The following is a 12,664-nucleotide window of genomic DNA, read 5'->3' as shown; positions in this document are numbered from 1 at the left end:
CAGTACCTTATTTTCATGTTAATAGACACCACAAATGTAATGTAAATGTGGAACGACATGTTGGATCTTTAATAGTATCATTTGATGGAAACTTGATGGGGGTAAAATTTGGGTAAAGATTGAAAGTTGTTGCCTCATTGTGAAATTATCAAAAAAAGTTAGAAACCAGATTTGAGACCTGAGCTAATGAGAATCAGGCCCACTCTATTGGTAGACTATTAATTACAATTAAAATTTTCATAAAGCACAAATAATTTTATTTATATTATTTATATAATTAAACACCAATCATCAATATTTTTACTTAATCACATATTATAAGATTGGTAAATAAAATATCTGGTGATAGGAAATAATTGATGTAATAATAATTTTGTTATCTTGATGATGCATAAATACTTGTTATATTAAGATTTAATCATAATGTATTAACTAACATATTATTAGCGGCTCACTACTAGATACGATTTTATATTTGTATTAACTAAAACTTAGATAGTGTATTATTAATAATCCAATCATATTATTAACCATGTATTAAATAATATGTACTTTAACATAATTATATACGAGATAAAATGTGAACAATAATCATCAAAAAGATAATTAGCATGGATTATTTCAATATAATCACCTTTTATGGTATTTTGAGAATTATTATGCTATCCTTCCTGTATTACATATGTCAAAAATGAAACCAAACCCCATCATAGGTATCACATTACTTAAACCAAGCAGCTTAATGGCTATTATTTTATAGTCGTATTCTATTATTACAAATAGGCCGTATGTTTAATAGGAGGATTTAGATGGAAAAGGGTTCTAAAATATCGCCGTGTTTGGATGAAGGGAAAGAGACAGGAAAATAGGACTATGCGGGATTATGAGAGATCGGGATTTTTTTTTTTTTTATCGATCCTATTCTTTTTCTACTCTAACTCTTACTCTCAAACTTTTGTCATACCTCATTGTAGAGTATAATAATTGAAACCCACACCTAAAACTAAATTGTCGCCAACTTAACTCCAATGAGAAGGTGGGGATTCGAACCCTCCACCTCCCCGTTGCCATGTGAGATTGGTGGCCACCGAGGTAAACCTCAATGGTTGATCGAGAAAGATTACCCTGGTCAATTTTACACAAACTTTTAATTCACTTCCAATGAGAAGGAATTTGGAAGGATTTGTATACTAATAAACATGTTTATTCATGTTTCTCATTTGTACTCTATTTCTTTTTTGCGTATTTAGAAATATATAAATGGACATTAAAATCATTGTTCGCTATTTTTCTTTCTTTTTCCCTCCCAAACATCTAAATGACCTAAGAATTGAATCTCTTCAGGCTCTTCTTCTTTTCTCTTATACTTATATAAATTCTTTTTTCTTTCTTAATCACTTCTTCCAAACTAAAATAAAAATGATATAACCTCCGATCGAAGATATCGGTATGGGAGTATATGACTGAGCTGGCCTTTGGACATGTGCATTGCAGGAAAAGTGTCCACATTTGTTTTCTCAAGCTACAAACTGTAAACGGTTTTAGTTAGTTATTTGTAAACAAATCATGGAAAATAATCGATTACAATTTGTTCAATATTTGATATAATGGACTAATTGAGCAGTTATGTGATATTATTAATACAGATCATAGTTATTTTTTTATTATTATCTAAAGATACAGGCAAATCATTATTATTTTGTTTATAAATTGGAACCAAAAATCAAACCATCGTCACAACCTGCATAGCTTTGGTGGCTATTGTCAACGAGCCATGATAATTATTACATTGGGTTCGTTTGTATTTGATAAACATAATTATCGAAAAAAATTATTCTTCATTTTCCATTGTTTTTCCTAGTTGTTTAGAGAGGCATAGATTAGTGAATACAAAGTCGATATAAATCTTATGTTTATACTAATCATTAGGTTTAATTTAATTCCTTTTTTCCTCTCTTTTTTTTCTTTATTTTTTGCTAGACCTTTTTATTGTACTATATAAACTTAAACTGACCGTTTCAATAATTCACACCTCAGTTACCCTAGCGTTTTAGCAAAGTCTGTCTGTCTGTCTGTCTGTCTGTCTGTCTCTCTCTCTCTCTCTCTCTCTCTCTCTCTCTCTCTCTCTCTCAACATCTTTGCAACCTTCTCTCTTTCTTCTTCTTCTTGGGTTTCGTTCAGGGTAAGGAAAAGCCACGAAAATGATGGGGAATGATGCAACCGTGGTCTGGTCTAGAGATTATCAGAAGAACGTCGTTCCGCCGTGGTTGAGGCCAATCGCAAGCACCAAGTTCTATAGCCCATGCAAGACACATCTCTCCGAAGAACGCAGTTTCTATTGTAGCATTTGTGTGATCGCTCTTTGCGAAGAGTGCAAGAAGCAACACGATCTTTGCAAGCACGACATGATAAAGGTACCAACTTTAATTTCGAATCATCTCCTCACTTGTAATTCTGATTGCATTTGTTTCATTGATGTGTCGTGAAAATATGTAGTATACTACTCTTTATCTTTGCATGGTCAAGAAAACGGGACATTGGAGTTTCTTTTCCTCATTTCGAATCATCTGTCCTTTTTTCAGTTCTTGTTTTCGGGTTTTAATCTTTTCAGGCATATAAAAAGTCCGCCAAGACGCGTCGTTCAGGATGGAGGACTTGAGGTCGTTGTGGGATACTTCCGGTATCTGTAAATACACTTCCAACAGGTGTCTCGTGGCCTTCGTACCCAAAAAGAGGAGACGGGATTGCTCGCTCCCACGGTCAGAGGAGCGTTGCGATGTGTGAATCTTGCCAGTACCAGCTCAAGTCGCTGGGCGCCAAGTACTGCTCCGTGGAATGCAAGGTGACGATCGAGCGCATCCTTCAGAACAAACTGGGTTTCGATCCGCCAGTGCCGTGCCATCGTTTTGACTGTCCCGCGGCTCTGAAGAGACGTTTCTCTCGCACGAGGGTCTTTCTTTCTGCTTTTTCCTCTGTAGGTCGAAGCCGTGATGAAGATGAATGGAAGCGGAAGTACCAAGAACGAAGCAAAGATGAAGGTAGAGACCGTATCAGAGGGGAGTTCTGGCAATGTGGAGTCGTTCAGGAAAGGACCAAGAAAGCAGAAAAGCCCGCAGAGAGCTCCTTTTTTTTTAGCCGAAGATTGGTAATCGGCAAACTTGGTGAAAATTGGGGTGTGGCTACGTTGTTTTGGTACATATCGGTTAATTTTTCTTTTAAATTTTTTGGGTACATTCTTGAATAGGGTTTGTTCAGAGGATCATTTTTCTGTTTTTGGCGTGGATTCACCACGTATGTAGGGGAAACAAGTTCTGTTTTTCTTTACTCCGATATGAAGTATAATGATGCAGCAATTGTCATTTTTTCAGTTCTACGAGCGAATATGACTGATCGCCAAATGTTGCTGCTTATTAGTATAACTATTATTATTATTACTCCTGCTGCTGCTACTACTACTAGTGGCATTTTTGGGTTCACATAAACTCGACATAATCTTTCCAATGGTAACTAAACAATTTCATTCTCCACTTTGTCCACAATTTTCTAATATACAATATAGTTTTTTGTAAGATATCATTAGAAGTTTTAAAACTTGTCACAAAAGTGCAATTGAGTTCTAAAACTTACAAAAATTATAATCAAGTCCTAAAACTTATTAAATTGGTGCAATTAAGTCCTTTCGTTGACTCCATCCAACTTGGCTAATAGGAAACGCTGACATGACTTTAAAAATATTTCCTCTCTCCCATGTGGTGATAATATGGCTAAGGGTTCAAATGAATTAATTTATAAAACAAAAATAGAAATTTTTTCTATTCTTGGATGAGTTTCTGAACAAATATAAAATCATTTGATAATGACACAAAATTTATATTTCCAAAATAGAAATTCGTTTGATAACGACATAAAATTTCTCCCTCCCGAGTGACGACGATGGCGACCAACAAACGGCAGCAACAGTAGTGGGTGGCAACGGTTGGTAGCGGCGATTGGCAAGGGGTGGTTGGAGGTGGCAACTAGTGGTGACAAATGGCAAGTGGTAGCGACGAGTGAGCGATCGGCTAGTCATGAGAACAAATGATGAGAATAGTTTTTATTTTTTATTTATGTTCCAAATAGAGAAATAGAAATTTTTTATTTTTCATTTATGTTCCAAACTTATTTCTAAACTAAAAATTTGTTCCAAAAATAGAAAATTGAAATTGCAACGATAAACGGATTTTTGTTCCAAAAACAAGTCTAGATTAGAAAGATAGTTCTGAATAGAAATAAAATAGCTATCATAAGCGCCATAAAACGATGCCATTTTGGTCCAAATCTAACTTCTAATACCATTTTTATTTAAATTAAATAAAATTTATTTAAAAAAAAAAAGAGGCCCCACCACGGCCTGGCAGGCGGTGGTGGGGCGGTGATGGCGAGGGTTGCAACCCTCGCCCCCCTAGTTCTTCTTCCTCCATTTTTTTTAAAGTTAGCTTTTTTAAAATTTAATTTAAATAAATTTTGTATACAAAATCATATTTAAACCAAAACAACGTCGTTTTTTAGCCTTTTATTTTGTATTTTAGCCACATCATTGCCACGTAGAAGAGAGAAAATAGTGGGAAAAAGCCACGTAAGCTTTTTCCATTAGTCAAGTTGGATAAAGTTAACAAAAGAACTTATTGTAGCAATTTAATAATTTTTAAGATTGATTGCACTGTTGTAAGTTTTAGGATTTAGTTGTATTTTTTGTGACAAGTTTTAGAACTTTTGGTGTACATATTCCAATAAAATTAATAGCAATCTATAGCTCTTATAATAATCATTCGTTGAAATTTAGAAGTGACCATGAGGCATGTATAGCCCAATTAAGATAATAAGATGTCACGCCTTAAAAGCAAGTAATGAAAAAACTAGAAAAATGACGAGGTACAAGTAGTATAACACTATGTTTATATGGTACGCGAGAGAAAATCTACTTCCCAATCCGATCAAGAGCAGGTTAGGAGTGCCCGGGTAAGGAAATCATGACTTAAATGTTGAGTTTATGCAAATCAATATCGTATGTCTTTCCCCTTCCATTTAAAATTTCAAGTTCATTTTAAGAAAAATAAAGTTTTCTTGTCGGAATTTTTAACAATATCATCAAACTTGCCCTCTTTATTTTTTACACATTCAGAACATAAATCTTCTTTACTATAAAAAAATCTGGAGAACCTCTCTCCATCAATATTAGAAATGAAACTTGAAGTTTCTTACTGGCCCGTTCCATATTTTCCATTTTACTGCATATTGTTGGGAAAATATCCTTATGGAATTGCTCGCTTTAATACTAATATTTATTGTGACGAATGCAGATTTGAAATGAATAATGGATTTTCAAAGATTTATTATGTCAATAATGACAAGAAACTAGGCTTTAACAATTAGAAGAAAATATACCAATGTGAGTTGTATCTCATGGTAGCTTGGAAGGACCAGCCAAGCTAGTGTTTTTGGTAGTATTTGGATACTAATAAAGGTGAAAGAAAAAATCATTGGTTTTGTCATCAAGAAAAAATCATTGGTTTTGTCATCACTTGTCATTTGGTCGGTATCATCATTGAAGATTGTTAGTCAAATGACTCATAATTTGCACCGATGATAATGTGCTTCGAATCATGATGATGATGTATTAGCTTTGATGATGGTGAGATAAAAATGGAAAAATGGCTGTTGATAGTAAGAAAAATAGCCATTAAAGGGTTGTACTCTGTAGTTAGGAAATCAGGAAAGAAATTATAAAAGCAGCTGACAGTTTTTCTACTTATAATAGGGGCAGCAGACTACATTTTAGGAAACTTATGACAGTTAAAGGAAGCGATTGCAAGAGCAATTCCGATTTTGTTCAAGGTCTTCAACGATTCTCAAATGACTAGCCGGATGCCCTCGAAGGTCTCCAATGGATAGTTTGTAGACCTCTACATGTAAGGAGTAGCAAAGCTAAGAAGAGGTTGGACACGTTGAATGCCACTACTACTACAATCTAAGCTAGAAATTTTCTCTAATCGTGTTATGTATTTCTCTCTATATCGGTTTAGCACTACAATAGCTAATAGTCAAGTGTACAAGTGTAAGTATAGTGATTGTGTCTTGATAGTGTGATCTATTGTGTGAAAGAAACAACACTAGTCAATTATAACTTATTTTTCAAATTACTAGGGGAATCCAGCCGTTGTTAAGGCCGTTTGTTGAAGAGTGGACATGGGCTTGGATATATGACCACCATATATCAATGAATGATTTGTTTGCTTCACTCTTTTTACAAACTAATTCTAAGCTAGAATTTTTACCTTGATTTCGATAAAATTCCTAATTGTTTGCCACATATACAAAAATGTAACTAAATAAAAGAAAAATAATTTCTAACATCACACACGCTAATTTTGCTTCTATCACAATCTTTTGTGTTGATTGTTTAATATTTTGGGAAAGTTTTACAGTATTACGCACAACCTATTCAACCCCCTTCTAGGTTGTATTGAGAGCCTCAACAGATATATGTTAATTAAGAACATGCCTAAAATAAAATCACTAGAATCTATCATAAGTATGTCATGAAATCATCTCAATGATGAAATTACCAAATGCGTAAGAGAGAAATCTAAACATAACATAACCATTAAATGCATTTAATAGCACAAAAAAAATTTAGTGTATAAATATAGACTCGTAATGCACATGAACTTCATTGCGTAGCCCTCTCTGTTTAGCATAACTAAACCATCAACCATTCATCACTCTATCAAAAGCAAAGCTAGACCCAAAGGAATCATGAAGCAAGGCTCCAAGTTGATGTTGGTCTTTTTCTTGGTGACTCTAATTTGTAACTCTCTCTCTCTCTCTCTCTCTCTCTCTCTCTCATAAATCCTAATGGATGATTTTCTTATGTAATCTCATCTTGTTAATAGTTTAAAGGATACTTAAAATTTTCCTTTCACGGGGCTAAGGAAGCAAAAGCAATACACCTGTTTGCTTAATTTTGTAATTCTTGTCCTTCGTGGGCAAGGCAAGGCACGTGCTATTTTCAAATTAATCTCCCAAAAAAAGAAGATGAAAATGACGATATCTTGAATTTTTGTTTTTGTTCTTTTTGTGCCTTTTCAGGTGAGCCATGGATGGTGACAAGAGTGGAAGCAGCATGTCAACGAGATGTCGATTGTTTGTCTCAATGTCCACCGGGCAAGTGGGCACTTTGTGATTTAAGGACTCACACATGTTCATGCATCAGAAGGGTATTAACTAGTTCCTCTAATGCTAATGTCAAAATACCTAATTAGTCTATGTGTGGAATGCAACTCTTGTTGATGCCTTTCAACAATTGAATCATCAATAAATTTGTTTGATCATATGAGCTTATATTGGTCCTTATACTGTCTTTGATTTTTTGACCTTCCTCTATAACTTTAGTTGGAAGATGATTACATGATCCAAGATTCATTCAAACTCCGAACTCCAATAATACCTAAAGAACAGCGTAACAAGAATGCTAAATCATGAATTGCTTGGTTTGATTTTGCTGAAAAAGAGGAACACGGATGTCCCGATGCTGTCATCTTGATACAATCCTACATGATGACCACGGCATGCGTAGAGTCAATCATTTGAATTTTTTAAGCGATATTTTGTTCTTCTTTTTTCGATTTTTCGATTCATTTTGACTTAGTATTTTGATGTCCTGTATTAATTTGCTACCGAAATTAAATTTCCTCAAACAATTAAAGAGCCTTAAAAAGTCATATACTTTTAACCGAAAATCCCACAAGTTTCTCCGTGAAATGCTTATGCGATTGCCTACTTGACAGTGACACGGACCTATTGAAAATTATTTACATTGATCTAAAAGTCCTGAATCAAACGAGTAATGTAACTATTTGCACCTCTGGCTGGGAATAATAAGAGATTTATGAGACCCTATTCGCTTAAAAATCTAATTGCACTTAAATAATTAACTATTTGTGAGTAATATTTTTTTGCACAGAGATAGACTCTTAAGCATTTTCTTTGGTTTTAAATGACCAATATCGAAAAAAATTCGGAACTTGAAACTCGAATCCCAAATGCCATAAAACAATTACAAAAGGTTATATATATATATAAACAAAACCATACGATAGAATAACCCTAAGCAAGAGGAAGGACTACCTATGACCAGGTCATCGACTCTCCATCGTGATAATCAATTTGTTGCTCACGTTCCTAGCAAAATGTTTTATGAGCGAACAAGGCATGTAGAATTGGATTGTCATTTCGTTCAAGAAAAGGTAACTTGTGATGATATATGATTAGTGCACATGCATTCTAACAAGCACCTAGCAAACATTTTCACGAAGTCTCTTCGACATGGACAAGTATCATACATTTGTCACAAGTTACGTTGATACTTATGCTCTAATTTGAGAGGGAGTTTTGAGTTTATTATTTTATTATTCAAGATATGTTCATTAGAAGTCCTAAAACTTGTAAGGAAGATGCAATTGGGTTCTAAAACTTACAAAAAAATACAATCAGGTCCTAAAACTTATCAAATTAGTAAAATCAAGTCCTTCCTTTAACTCCATCCAACTTGGCTAATGAAAAATACTGACGTGACTTTTTAAAATATTTTATCTCTCCTACGTGGCGATGATGTAGCTAAAACAACGTCATTTTTACCCAAATCTGATTTCTAATACCATTTTTATTTAAATTAAATAAAAGATGAGTTAAAAATTTTAACATTTAAAATAAAATAAAAGGAGGAGGAGGAGGAGGAGGGGTGGTGGCGAGGGCCTACCACTAGGGCCAGTGACTTGTCGACCACAGTTAAGGGCCAGCAGGACTTGGCGAGGGTTGCAGCTCTCATCGCCCGATTCTCCTTCCTCCATTTTTTTAAATTTTAGTTTTTTTATTTAATTTGAATAAATTTTGTATTAAAATCATACTTGGACCAAAACAACATCATTCTAGTCTTATGTTTCATGTTTTAGCCATATCATTACCACATAGAAGAAAAAATATTTTTAAAAAGTCATATTAGTACTTTTCACTAATCAAGTTGGACGGAGTTAATGGAAGAACTCGATTGCACAATCTAATAAGTTTTAGGATTTAATTACATTTTTGTGACAAGTTTTAGAATTTTTAGTGCACATATCTCTCTTTTCTTTTTTGCAAATAGCCAATTTAATGTGTCGATCCGTCTACAATTATTTTATGTCATGGGCTGCTTAGCGTGACTATATAGCAACAGAAAGTTTTTATTTTTTATTTTCCTAAAGTAAAAAGAGAACAAAGAAGCTAGAGAAGATGAATGGGGGCCCTTGTACTGCAATCCCACTTCGGCCTACTGAGTCGGAGATTGTATCGTTACTGTTTATCAAAACAAGAAAAAGGGTGATATTAAGGTTCGATATAATCTCTAAACTTTGTGCAATTGTTTTTTTTTCTAAGCAGGTCCTTCAAATTTAACTTGTCTAATTAAGTCATTGAATTTGCATATCTTTTCTAATGATGTCCCTCTGACTTCAAATTCGGTTCATTGGAGTAGGTACGTATGTTGGGAAAGACAAGAATATGATGCGAAAATTATTTTTCCCTTGCCGATTATCAATCAACACGTTAGATTAAAAAGTTCAAAATTAAAATCACAACGAGGCTCTGAAAATGAGAAGAAAAGACTAGAAAACAAGTAGAAGACTTCGCATTGTGTTAGGATCGAACTCTTCTCTTTGCTCAGATTTCGGTTCGGGTGGCTACGGCGAGCATATGAGGATCCCTCCTGATCTTCGCTACTGTTCGTGCGGGAGAGAGATGGACAAGCTGAACGTTTGTAGGGAAGAAGAAAAGAAAAGAAAAAGAAATATTATAACTCTGCAAGTCCCACAATTTGGGTATTTTTGTCATGCTAACTCTTGAAGTGGTGTGTATAGAGCCAATGTAATGGTGTATTTAGCGTTGGCCTTAGTTATATTTTAATATCATGTCAATGAGCAAATGCGTAATTTGATGACCCTATTTTATATTTGTAAAACTTCTTACAATGCCACCAATTTCTTTCCATTGATTAATAATACCAACAGGCAACCCATGTGCACTTATGCTTGGTAATTTGAAAGATAACTGCATAATTAGAAGATGAATTAAATTCTTTTAAACACATTTTAAAATTGGATTTTTTTTTCAAGTGTACAATATCTAAAAAGGGCCACGCTTTTCTGAAGTTTTGAATTTTGTAAATTGAACCATACATTTTCCAATTTGAGTAAATACTAAATATTAAGTGTGTCTAGTCGTCTAGACTTTTTTGTTGAATAGGATATAGGTCGAATTGGATAAAAATAAAATTTCTAAATGATCGTATGTTGACAATTTTTAGTTTAAAATTAGGAAAAATACGGGGCAAGGAGATTTTCCATACCGTTATCAAAAGAGCGAAATTGAAGAGGATCCCACATGTTAGAGAAATTCAATTTTGATAGTTTCCATCCTTACTTTATCTTTATCTTATCACATTTTTAGTTGTAGTTCTTGAAGATTCCCATCATAAATTAAATTCCGGTGTGCGTCTCTATCTAGGTCAACATCGTTGATTAAATTTTGGTGTTGCCCCACAAGCTTAGCATCGTTGATTAAATTCTGATGTTGTGTTTCTTATCTAGGAGTATTGCTATTAATTGAATTCCAATGTTATACCTAAATCAAGTTGTGTTGTAGATTAAATTCCGACATAGTTTGAGTTCGAAGTATAAGCTATTTAGCTATTTGCGTCCAGGTTACATCATCGATTAGATTATAGTATAACTTGTGCTCAAAAGCTATTAGTTTTTTTGAGTCATTTTGGTATCAATTGTCAGGGGTCTACTAGGTGGCATCGATGTGCGACACGAACACACGATATGACATGACACAACACACCCACATGTCATTTCTCAAAAATAGATAATTCCGACACATTGAGAACATTGTAAGTTAAATGAATATTTTTATTTTTTAATTAATTTAATTCAAATTCATAATTAAATAAATAATAACAAAAGAGCCTACAATGAATTCATACTAATAATATTAATAAATCTATTCATACGAAACTTGAACGATATATTCATAATTAATGCATATTTATATTTGGGGACATATTTCGAACTCTAACAAAAGTTATTGATGAAACTAATGACTAACAAGAAATTAGAATTAACTTATTTAAATAAATTTATTGTCTTATACAATAATCAAACTTTATCATTATTCAACATTTAGTATTTTTTATTTTTCAAAATCACTTTATAATCTCCTTTATTTATTTTTCCAATAAAAAATGTAACACCAAAATCCCCTCCGTGAGTCCATCCCAGCCCTCACACCCCAAATTTATTTCACTCCCTCATTTATTTCCCTCGTTTCTTCCTTCTCTTCACTCCCCCCCTCTCTTCACTCCCCCATTTTTATCTGTATTTTTTTTTTTATTTCCCTCCCTCAAAAACCCTAGTTGCTACTGCCTTCTCCTCCTCCTTACACGACCCTCTTCCTCTCCATCTCCTCTCTCTCTCGATTGCCTCATTAGACGTCACAATCGCTCGCCGCCTTGCGTCCAATGCTTCCTCCTTTGCCACCGTAGCGTCACCGTCGGCCCTCCATCGCAGCATCACAAGCACGACCTAGTCGCCTCAGTCTTTGCTCTTCCTCTGGCCCCCCTCGCCATCCCTTGTGGCCTTGCATCCGCTTCCTCACCCTTGCCTCCACCCTCCATCATCTTCTCCAATGATTCTCTGTCCTGGACACACATTTTGGAACATGTCAAGAAGAGTTGGCCACATGTCAGAAAATTCAACACATGTTGACCGCATATTCCACCATGTCAAATACGTCGACACGGAAGCTCCAGCAACGTGTTTGCTTCATAGGTTGTCTATACAAGTTGAGAATAAAATCTACCATTTCATTTGATATTCTCTGTTCAAACTCAACACATAACCTAAGTCTCCTATAATAAAATCAAAAGAGGAAATAAAACCGGTGAAACAACTACTAAATGAGGCCACCAAAATTTAGATGTCAATACTTATAACAAATGAATTGGTTAACACGTTAGCATTTGATTAGATTACAAGCACTTAAATTATGTAGATTATATGTTGGGTTCCTTGAGTGATTGGACTATTCTATTATGAATATGTAAATAACTAAGAAATGCCTTGGATAAATGAATGATCGGTATACTTATAATGCGTTTGATAACCATTCTGTTCTCGGAAAGAATTTCTGATCATAAATGATTTTTTTTATTCTGTTCTTGGGAACAATTTCTTATTAGAAATGATTTTTTTTATTCTATGCCCATGAACAATTTCTAAGTATTTTAAGGCATTTGATAATTGTCCAAAATTTATATTTCCAGAATAAAATTGTGTTTTCTCAAAATTTCTAATGTAAACCATTTTCTTTTAATTTCTTAATAATTTTATCACTTTCTTCTTCTTCTTCTTCTTCTTCTTCTTCTTTTCTTTCTCTCTTCTTCTTCAAGTTTTAAGCCGGTCACTAGCCTTAGGATGACTGGCAACAGGCCAAAGGAGGGTAGAGACCTCGCTAGCCCTCAATGAGGCCGCACGTCTTCAGTTAAGCATCATCAATAGCTAAGCGAGGAGCCTCACCTAGATCTGGCTTG

The sequence above is a fragment of the Eucalyptus grandis genome, chromosome 4 (genome assembly GCF_016545825.1).
Source record: "Eucalyptus grandis isolate ANBG69807.140 chromosome 4, ASM1654582v1, whole genome shotgun sequence".
Lineage (NCBI taxonomy): Eukaryota > Viridiplantae > Streptophyta > Magnoliopsida > Myrtales > Myrtaceae > Eucalyptus > Eucalyptus grandis.
Note: the sequence above shows the minus strand (reverse complement) of the source record.